A 10,514-nucleotide genomic window follows, 5' to 3' on the forward strand; every position below is an offset into this window, starting at 1 on the left:
GGGGAGATATATTACACTTCTTTATGGGTAGAACCGCTCATGGCAAAGAGCATGGATATGAGTTAGGGGATGGGGAGGGAACTGGGCCAGTTACACAACCTATCACACCAATCACAGTAATATTAGTAACAGGGTAATTATGGAATCATTAACTCTAAAAGCCCCCAAAGCAACTGGCTAAAGTGTCTCACATCTGCAAAGCAATCTGGTTTATAGGAGAGAATGTGGGCTTTGAAGTCCTTTCAATAGATTCTAATTCTAGCCTTGGCACATACAAATTATCTAGCCTCTTTGGGTATGTACAAGAGCACAGCAACAGAAATTTAGCACATATTCAGTAAGTGGTAGTTGCTATTATCATCACCCCGAGAACACTATAATTTTACAATAACCAAACTTTAAAGTGGCAGGATGGGAGACTATAGATCAGTGTGTTTCAAATTTGACTTACATTAGAATCACCTGGAGGAAATTTTAAAAATCCTGACGCCTGGTACTACACCAGCCAATTAAATTATAATCTCTGGGGCAGGGCCCAGGCACTACCTCCATTATTTTTTAGGCTCCCTAGGTGATTCCAGCACACAGCCAAGTTTGAGAAACCTCGTTATTGTTAGCCAGCTGCCTACTAAAATCCACTTTTCTTTCCAAAGTATAGTATAGATGGGAAATGTCTGCTCAACTGGTGCTGCATCTCTAGTAATCCATGACCATTTTGAGCCAATCAATTGCGAAGAGAGGTTAATATGTGCCCTTTCTCTTACAACAGTCTTGTAATAGAGATATTATTGAATCAGAACACATTCCTTCATCTCTCTGTTCTTTTCTCTGGTTAGGCTCATCCAGTATCTTTTAACTGATATATACCACTATAATCTGCACATTCTTTCAGATGTTTGCTTCCAATCTGATTCTTCTAATATTACAGAAGCATTTCTCAATTACAATGATAAGTTGAAGCAAAATAAAGACCAGGATTTCTAGCAAGGCTCTCGTTTTGTTCAGTTCTCTACTGAGCAAACATTCATGATCTGCCTTCCCTCCACCCCACCATCCTGTTTTGGTTGACTCTTTTTCTAGCAGATCTCTATCTAGGGATAACTCTTTAACCAAAGAAGATAATGTTTGATCAAAGCTACTTATAACCATAATGTTAGCTGGTAGCTAATAAGTCAAGTACTGGTAAAATTCCATGTAACTCTAATCATATTCCAATTCTAAATCCTTCTCCTTGTTTTCCTCATACCAGATGAATCTCATCTTTGATGATTCTGCTTCCTCTTCCTCCCCCTTAAATATCAGTGTTTGGGTATAACATGATTATATGCAGTTTTCTATATGGACCACATTTTTATTGTCCCTCACTTAGATGTAAAAAGCCTTTTGCTTGAAATGCCCTTTGATGCTTTTCTGCCTATCACTGTCCTAATCTCCCCACAAAACCTTCCATGACCAGGTATGCTGAGTTAAGGGCCTCTCCTCCTTGATCCCAACTGCTACAGTGCTCTTAACTGTTTGACTTTGAACTACTTGAAAGCTGGGCAGGAACAGTATCCTATTCAGCATTGTACTCCCAATGCCAGGTCAGTGTCAGGATGGAAATGACATACAAAGTAGCGTGAACCAAAGATCTCTAATTTTCTCAATATCCTCTCTCTTTTTAAGGACCTAGTACAGTACTTTACTCATATTTCTTTCTGGAAAAATCTCTCTTAACCATATTCTAAAAGACTATAGGTAGTGTGAAACTACTCCTTACTACTTCTGGCCCAGAATGAGACAGAGAAAACTGACTGACCTGTATCTTTAACAGAAAACAAAGATAGATTGCTAGAAGAGTAAACATAAAATGTTAAGTTACTAAGACAATACAACAAATGGATATCAATTAAACTTATTCTGGTTCTTTCCTCTCCAAATTATTAGCTCTTCATTAAAAGACACATACCAATCCTGAATTACCATGAATCCGTGGTAGGCCTGGGCTTAGGCTATTAGGGGAACAAAGAGTATATACATTTGAGATATTGCTGTCCAAGGTAAGCCTTATGCAAGTGAAGCCCAATCACTACTGATAACTGAAAAGTTCTCAGTGACCTAGCATTACCACAATCTTCTTCTGTAGTGATAATCCCAGTAGGCTGAGAGTATTTTCATCTACTGAACTCTAGAACATAGGTTAGTCACAGATACTTAGAAAATGCCCTCCTAAGACTTTTCACCAGCAGATTGTTTCCCCCAAATCTTTCTAGCCTGAACTCTTAATAAAAGATTTGTTTTAATAATCCTGTAAGTACAGTTCTTCAGGCTGGACAAGGAGAGTATATATATACATATATATAGCATCCTTCAAAACTAAACTATTTTATTCTCAACTGCCAGCTTATTGGCCAAGTGGACCTTGTAAACTCCAGGAAGTGCCAGCTTTAGCAGTACAGATACACTTATCCCACAGCTGTTCACTACCACACTGCTTCCAGCATGATTACTGATCATAAGTCAACTAGTCTTTTCGGTGACAGTACAGATATTATGGATTATTTCAGTTCATGGGAGTTTCATCATTCTTGCTATCACCCAACCGAATAGTAAAAAAATGGCTTTAATGACTTTAAAATTATTATTTTTTTGTTCCGTTAAAGCCACAAGTTAATTTAAACACAAGTAGGAAAACACCAAACATCTAGGATTTTTACCTCATGGCTAATGTCAAGTCACTTAGAAAAAAGACACAAGCTTAATGGTCATTATTTAATAATACTGTTTATCTGACAGTGACCGTCAATCATCAGAAAACACATCTTGGTTCTGGAAACTAGCAACTACCAAGGAGTCAAAGTGTACACTGTGCACTGGTGGTTTAGAATGCGAACGTAATTAATATGACTCCAGAGGCAACTGAGAACTTTCAGACTAACTTGGCCTCGGCCTCCCCTGTACTACATTACAACCCCGCCCACCAAGAAGCTAGGCAGCTGCCCAGTTCCAGGTCTCCAGGGGCATATCTGCGGCGAACAGTGATACCCAACTCAGTTTTCTTCCAAAACACTCAAAAGCGGTTCGAGGAGTCTGAGGAGGGCTGTCAGCGCCGACCGCTCCCAGCAGGCCGGGCAAACAAGCTGCCGCGAGGCGGAGGAGCGCGATCACAGCCCTCGGGGCGCTCGAACAAGACACTGCAGGCCCCAGGCCCCAGCCCCCGGGGAGAAGCACACCCTCCTTTCCCATGACCCCACCTCGTCCCGGGGGAGCCGCGGCGGTGCACGGGCCCACACGTCTGGCATGGGGAAGGGTCGGGGGGACTCGCGCTGCGTCTCCCTCTTAGCCTTTTAGTTTCCCGGACTCCAGAACAACAGAGTCCTCCCTCCCTGGGACCTCCGTCTCTGTGCAGAGACGCCTTCCGTCCCCGACCTCTGACCCCTGACCCTCCATCACCCAAGCGCCTACCTAGACTCGTTCTCCAAGCCCCTAGAGCCTCTCTGCACCAAGGCTCAGGGCCCTCTAATGCCCCCGCAGGTCCCGGGCACGCATTCGCCACCCAGCGAACATCCACTTGAGGTAGGCACGCGCGATTTAGGCTGGCGTGTGTTGCGGTTCCTTGGGGGGCCCAGAAACCACAGCTCCTAGGTGCCGGGCGCGCGCTGGAGCGAGGGGTCAAGGTGAACGCGCACGTAGGAGCGCCCCGCCCCCTTTGTCCGGCAGTGGCTTCATGAGTGTCTTCTGCGCAAGTCCACATGGTTAGAGACTCTCGAAAGACACGGTCGAAGTCTCGCGATATCTCGACACCGAGACATTGGAGAATACAGGATTGGCTGGAACCTCTAAGGAGGAGGCGGGGCTCTAAGCGGATTTAGAAGTGAGCGGGGCTCCCGGCTGAAGGGGCGAGGCTCCCAGTGGAAGGGAGTGAGACCAGTTTGAAGAGAGTGCTAGATGTAAGCGTTGTGGCTGTAATAAAAAGAAGAGAATTCTGCAAATGCACCTTTTAAATTGTTTCCAGAAAGCAGCCACTAATTAGTTACGGATGAAGCTTATCTCCCTCAGAAAAGTGACTTTAAAAGACTTTCCAGGGAGATGTGAGTAAATATTTTAAGATGAGGAAAAAACTACACGTATTGTGCTGAAGCTGGCCTTCCAGTATCTTAGTCCTGTTCCTTCTCTTCACTGAGCGGTAGCCGCTTTTCTTGGACGTAGGCTTATGCCTAGATAACTGGCATAACTGAGAGGCTTCAGGGCAAGAGCCTGAAAAATAACCCTCAGGAACATGGGGCACTCAGTGATTGAGTACCTAATAAGGGCTCAGCATTATACTGTGGAGTGGTGTCTTGGCCTGTGTGATCACAGAAGGACAAAAGTAAGTTCTTGCCTGTGGGAGCATCCGTTAGCTGCGGAGAGAGTCCAGAGTGGCCCATATTCTTTAGACCTCTAAAATAGCCTAAGAGAAGCCATTTGCATAAATGAAACCACGTAGAATTCAGTGGAAATCAGTGACCTTATCCAAGTCTTCATAAGGCAAGTTGAAAAAGAAGTGCTAGTGCTGGAGCAGTAGGCAAGCAGAGTCCCTCTTCATTGGAGAACTGATCCTTTTACTAAGTATTGATACAAGACATAATGGAGCCTTTCTTTTGGAAGTGTAAGTTGAAACTCCATATTTAAACGTTTATTGTGCTGTAAAAGGTTATCTTTGATAGTTTTATGTCACATTTCACCATTGGAGCAGAAAATTAAGCTCATAATTTGACTGAGTTCAGCTGGTACCAGGCAGAAATATTTAAAAATAAGCACAGCATCATTTCATCTTTGTTCAGCTTGATCAGGGTAATTAATCTCTATAGACATTATTGTTATCCTGTACAAAATATTAAAGTATAGATCCAGTTGTGTGTCTGGAGATGTAATTTCACCTACAGAGATGGAATTCTATACAGTATCCTGTTCTTACAATTAAAGAAAATTCTTCCTCTTGAATTTTCCAATGGTATGTTCAATTCTGTATTTGCAAAGTGCCCTGTGTAATCTTTGAAAAGTTCTCTATGAAGTAATGTTTTTTCATATTAGAGTCACCAGAGCTAATGCTCAGTTTTGCACCTTTGCATTCTGGAAGCTCCCAGCTGTGAAATAGCTGTTCACCCCTGACAACACTCAGTTCATCCACCCATTAGATGCTAAAGATGTAATAGCATTCCTCAAGTGGGAATCAGTTGATCAGACATCAACCAATCAGGGAACCACTCAGTGTACATAGAGTTCAACTGCTTCTTCTTGAAACTGTAAATGTAGCTGAAGTCAGACCGCTTGCTTCCTTGTGTGGTCCACTAGGCCAAAGCTATAGATCCAGTTCCTTTTGGGGATAGTGGCTTTATTCTAACCTGCCCCTAACTCAGGTCATCAATTTTAGAAAAGAATGTTTTAAGTTGTTCTCAAGGGGGAGGAATGGTTGAGAGGTAGTAAATGAGTAAATGTAAATTTAACTCCCTTTGGAGGCAGAAAAGCATGACTGATGATTTAGGAGTAGAACTTTGTTTTGCAAAGCCCTTTCATGTTTGTTTTTCCATTTGGTCCTAAAATGATAATATGAGATATTTAAATTTTTCATTTGAAGAGGAGTCTGTGTCTCAGAAATTTGGTGATTTGCCACAGTTTGGCTCTCAGAGAACAAGAGAATCTAGAATTCCTCTGGATTCTCTGTCTAGGCTATTTCCTCTTATTACTAAGTCATGTTGTCTATCAAATAAAAATGAACAAATTTTCACCAAACTTTCTAGGTTGCCATGGGAAAAATGAAGGCAAGAGGTGTGTAATTACTTGATGACACAAGGCAGAGTATATCAACAACAAGGATCATTCAGACCCAGCACTCCTTAATAGAAAGATCATTAATAAAATTGCTTGAGAAGTTTATTCCATATTCTACTTATATTTGCCTGCTCTGTGGAAGTGAGTTGATGGCTACTCAGTGTGATTGAGGCTTGCCAAAGATGACTTTTTGCAAAAAGTGACTTTTTGTTTCCATTTTCTTTACTACCAATCTGTCTTAGGATTGCTTTTCCTCCTCCTGACAAAATGAAAATATTAAGGTTAAAGTCACTATTTCAGAATGAATCACAATGTCCAAAGCCATTGGTAAAGTGTGTGTAGTACTAACAGTGAGAGGAAGAAACATTGTCTTGGAAAATTGGTGCTAGTAGAGGTGATCAGCTGTGTTGAAGTGAATGAGTGCCAGGTCAAACAAACAAGAAATGGTATCATAGGGCCTGGGCATGCTTTGCTGTAGCTTGACCACATTGCGGGGCAGGAGGTGTGTGACTTGAACACAATGTTTAGAACTTCACAGTTTTTGCTCAGGCTAGTCATGGATAGGTTTAACTGTTAACTTTCAATTTAATTTTTCCTTGGTGATTTGCAGGTCAAATTTATTTCAAAGTCCAAAGTTTGCTCTGTCTCCCCTGCTGCAAGCTCAACCTACAAACTGAAAACTCTGCCTCTCCTAATTTGTAAAGCAAAGTTTGGAATCTGTACATAAAATGCTGCATTGGACATGAACTTAGGACATAAGGAAACGGGAATTCACCATTTCTTTGTAAGTACTTGTTTTGGGTGTTAATAAAGCAATGCTTGTAAGTTAGGTAAGCACAAGGAAAAAGTTGAAGTTGGGTCTGTTGGGTAAGGAAAGATATGAGATTATATTCAGTGTTTATTAATGAAGATAATATAATCTGTATCCTTGGTACCCTTCTGAGTCCCTCCCCACCTCCATTCCCAATTGTTACTTTTCCTAATTGCATTTTTTTTCCAGGTGATTTTGTCAATATGGCCTCTGAGCATTAAGGAATAGTAATATTGTAGATAAGTCTTTCGATGCTTATGACTTAAGTAATATTTATTATGCAATTCTGACAAAAATAGAAATGAAATACTTTTTTTTTTTTTTTTTTTTTGCGGTACGCGGGCCTCTCCCTGTTGTGGCCTCTCCCGTAGCGGAGCACAGGTTCCGGACACGCAGGCTCAGCGGCCATGGCTCATGGGCCTAGCTGCTCTGCGGCACGTGGGATCTTCCCGGACCGGGGCACGAACCCGCGTCCCCTGCATCGGCAGGCGGACTCTCAACCACTGCACCACCAGGGAAGCCCCAGAAATACTTTTTGAATATTTAAAAGGTTTCTATCATGTGTCATTTTAAAGTACAAATGTGATGTAGCACTTTCAGAATGAATCTAAAATCTCAAGGAAGGTTAATCATAGTAGTGTTAGCATAAAATGATGCTTGCCAGAGGATAAAGAACCTTTCTGAAGCTTCCATCCACTGGAAGGCTAACACCATGCTCAGACATCAGCACTGGTGTATGTTTTAGGTCAATTTTGGAGACAATGGCAAAATTAGGTATGAGTTTCACTTCCTTTAAATCCTGTAAATTTGCTGAATTCCTTTTTGGGCTCTTAAATACTTTACATACTGCATGATAGTAGTATCTAATGATCAATTATGTCCATGTTCCATAAATTCCCCTCTTGACTATTAGCTCCTGAGAGTTAATTTTTAAAAAACAAACCAAATCCATCCAACCATCTCAGGTAACTCTAGTGAAACCAATTTAAAGACAGATATTTGGAAACCACTTGAGCAAATGACCTCCAGCTTATGAACTAATTGATTCCTGGATGCTTAAAAAACAAGTTTATGTAAATCAAATCCTTATTTCCCATATGCATAATGTTATAAACTGGGGCACCAATCCTGGACACCATCTCATACCTTAAAAATACCAAAATTACCTTCACAAAAATTAACTCAAAATAGGTCACAGATCTAAATATAAAATACAAAACTATAAAATTACTAGAAGATAACACAGAAGAAAACCTAGATGGCCTTGGGTATGGTGATGATGGTACTTTTAGATAATATACCAAAGGCATGATCCATGACAAAAAAATTGATGAGCTAAACTTCATTAAAATTAAAATAATCTGCTCTGCAAAAGACAATATCAAGAGAATTAGAAGACAAGACACATACTGGGAGAAAATATTTGCAAAAGACTCATCTGATAAAGGACTGTAACTACAGTCATTAGTTAAGGGATACACAAGATAAAAAGATGTAACTTCTAAAACATAAAAAAAGTGTTGGGTGGGGGAGAGCAAAAAATGTCAAGCTTTAGAATGTTATCAGCCTTAAGTTCTTACCAACTTAACGTAGACTGTTACAGATGTAAGTTGTTATATGTAAGCCTCATGGTAACCACAAAGCAAAAACCTGCAGTAGATACACAAAACTTAAAGAGAAAGGATTTTAAACATACCACTAAACAAAGTTAGCAAATTATGAAGGAAGAGAGCAAGAGAAGAAAGGAATAGAGAGGAACTATAAAACAACCAGAAAACAATTAACAAAATGACAATAAGTAAATACCTATCAGTAACTGCTTTACATATAAATATACTTTGACATACTATACTATGTCAAAAGACATAGAGTGGCTTAATGGATAAAAAGCAAGATCCGTCTGTATGCTGCCTACTAGAGACTCACTTCAGATATAAGGAAACACACAGACTGAAAATGAAAGGATGGAAAAAGCTATTCTATGCAAATGGAAACTAAAAGAAAGCTGGGGTAGCTATACTTGTATCAGACAAAATAGACTTTAAAACAAAGACTATAATAAGAGACAAAGAAGGGCATTACGTAAAGATAAAGGGATCAATCCAACAAGCGGATTTAACATTTGTAAATATTTATACACCCAACATAGGAGCACCTAAATATATAAAGCATATATTAACAGACTAAAGGGAGAAATAGCAATACAATAATTTATATCAATGGATAAATCATCTAGACAGAATATCATTAAGGAAACATCAGCCTTAAATGACACATTAGTTCAGATGAACTTAACAGAAATATACAGAACATTCCATCCAAAAGCAACAGAATACACATTCTTCTAAAGTGCATATGAAATATTATCCATAAGTGATCCTATCTTAGGCCACAAAACAATTCTTAATAAACTTAAGAAGATTGAAATCATATCAGGCATATTTTCCCACCACAGAGGTGGGAAATCAATTACAAGAAGAAAACTGGAAAATTTACAAATAAGTGAAGATTAAACAACATGCTGCTGAACAACCAATGAGTTAAAGAAGAAATGGAAAGATAAATTTAAAAAAATACCTTGAGACAAGTGAAAATGGAAATACAACATACCAAAATATATGGGATACAGCAAAAGCAGTTCTTAGAGGGAAGTTCATAGAGATAAATGCCTACATCAAGAAACAAGAAAAATCTCAAACAACCTAGTAATAATATATAATAATTATATCAAGGTATAATAAGTATTTAATATAATTGTATAATAATTTCAATAGATGCAGAAAAAGCTCAACATCCATTCATGATTAAAGCTCTCAAGAAAATATGTATAGAAGGAATTTACCATAACACAAAATAGGCCATAGGCCATATGTGAAAAGCCCACAGCTAATATCATATTCAGTGAGGAAAAAATGAAAACTTTCTCTTGAATATCTGGTACAAGGCAATAATGCCCACTCTCACCACTTCTATTCAACATAGTACTGGAAGTCCTAGCCAGAGCAGTGAGATAAGAAAAGAGAAATAAAAGGCATCCAAATTGGAAAAGAAGTACAATTATCCCTATTTGCAGATGACATAATTATATATGTAGAAAACCCTAAAGACTCAACCAACAAAACCTGTTAGAGCTAATAAATGAATTTGATAAAGTTGAAGGATACAAAATCAGCATAAATACAAAAATCATTCATGTTTCTATACACAAACAATAAACTATCTGAAAGGGAAATTAAGGAAACAATTCTATTCACAATAGCAACAAAATAATAAAATACTTAGGAATAAACTTAACAAAAGACATAGACTTATACGCTGAAAATTATAAAACATTGATGATGGAAATTAAAGAAGACACAGATAAATGAAAAGACATCTTATGTTCATGAATTGCAAGAATTCATAAAATGTCCATACTACCCAAAGCCATCTGTAGATTCAATGCAACCCCTATCAAAACCCCAATGACATTCATTACAGAAGTAGTAAAAACAATCCCAAAATTCATATGGAACCCTAAAAGAATCTTGAGAAGGAAAAACAAAGCTGAAGGTATCATACTTCCTGGTTTCAAACTTTATTACAAAGCTATATCAAAACAGTATCAAATATCAAAACAGTATGGTACTGGCATAATAAAGACATATAGATCAGTGTAACAGAATAGAGAGCCCAGAAATAAATCCACACATTTACAGTCAGCCGATCTTTGGCAAGGATGCTAATTACCCATAATGAGGAAAGGATAGTCTCTTCAATAAATTTTGGGAGAACTGGACCCTTCTCTCACACCATCTACAAAAACCAATTCAAAGCAGATTAAAGGAATAAACATAATTCTTCTCAATTCATACCAGATTAAAACATAGGGAAAAAGCTTCTTCACATTAGTCTGGGCAGTGATTTTTTTGGA

At 38.9% G+C, this 10,514-nt stretch overlaps 1 protein-coding gene across 2 annotated transcripts in view; it reads right to left on the reverse strand.

Annotated features, from left to right (window-relative positions):
- The window catches only part of SHPRH (SNF2 histone linker PHD RING helicase), an 80,303-nt gene extending 76,660 nt beyond the window's left edge, over nucleotides 1–3,643 (reverse strand). For both annotated transcript variants that reach the window (XR_003003599.1, XM_024747916.1), the window contains exon 1: nucleotides 3,445–3,643. The gene's annotated coding sequence lies outside the window, so the exon portion shown is untranslated. The remainder of the gene's footprint in view (nucleotides 1–3,444) is intronic.
- Nucleotides 3,644–10,514: the final 6,871 nt, after the last annotated feature.

The sequence above is a fragment of the Neophocaena asiaeorientalis genome, unplaced genomic scaffold (assembly GCF_003031525.2).
Source record: "Neophocaena asiaeorientalis asiaeorientalis breed wild unplaced genomic scaffold, Neophocaena_asiaeorientalis_V1.1 scaffold123, whole genome shotgun sequence".
Taxonomy (NCBI): domain Eukaryota; kingdom Metazoa; phylum Chordata; class Mammalia; order Artiodactyla; family Phocoenidae; genus Neophocaena; species Neophocaena asiaeorientalis.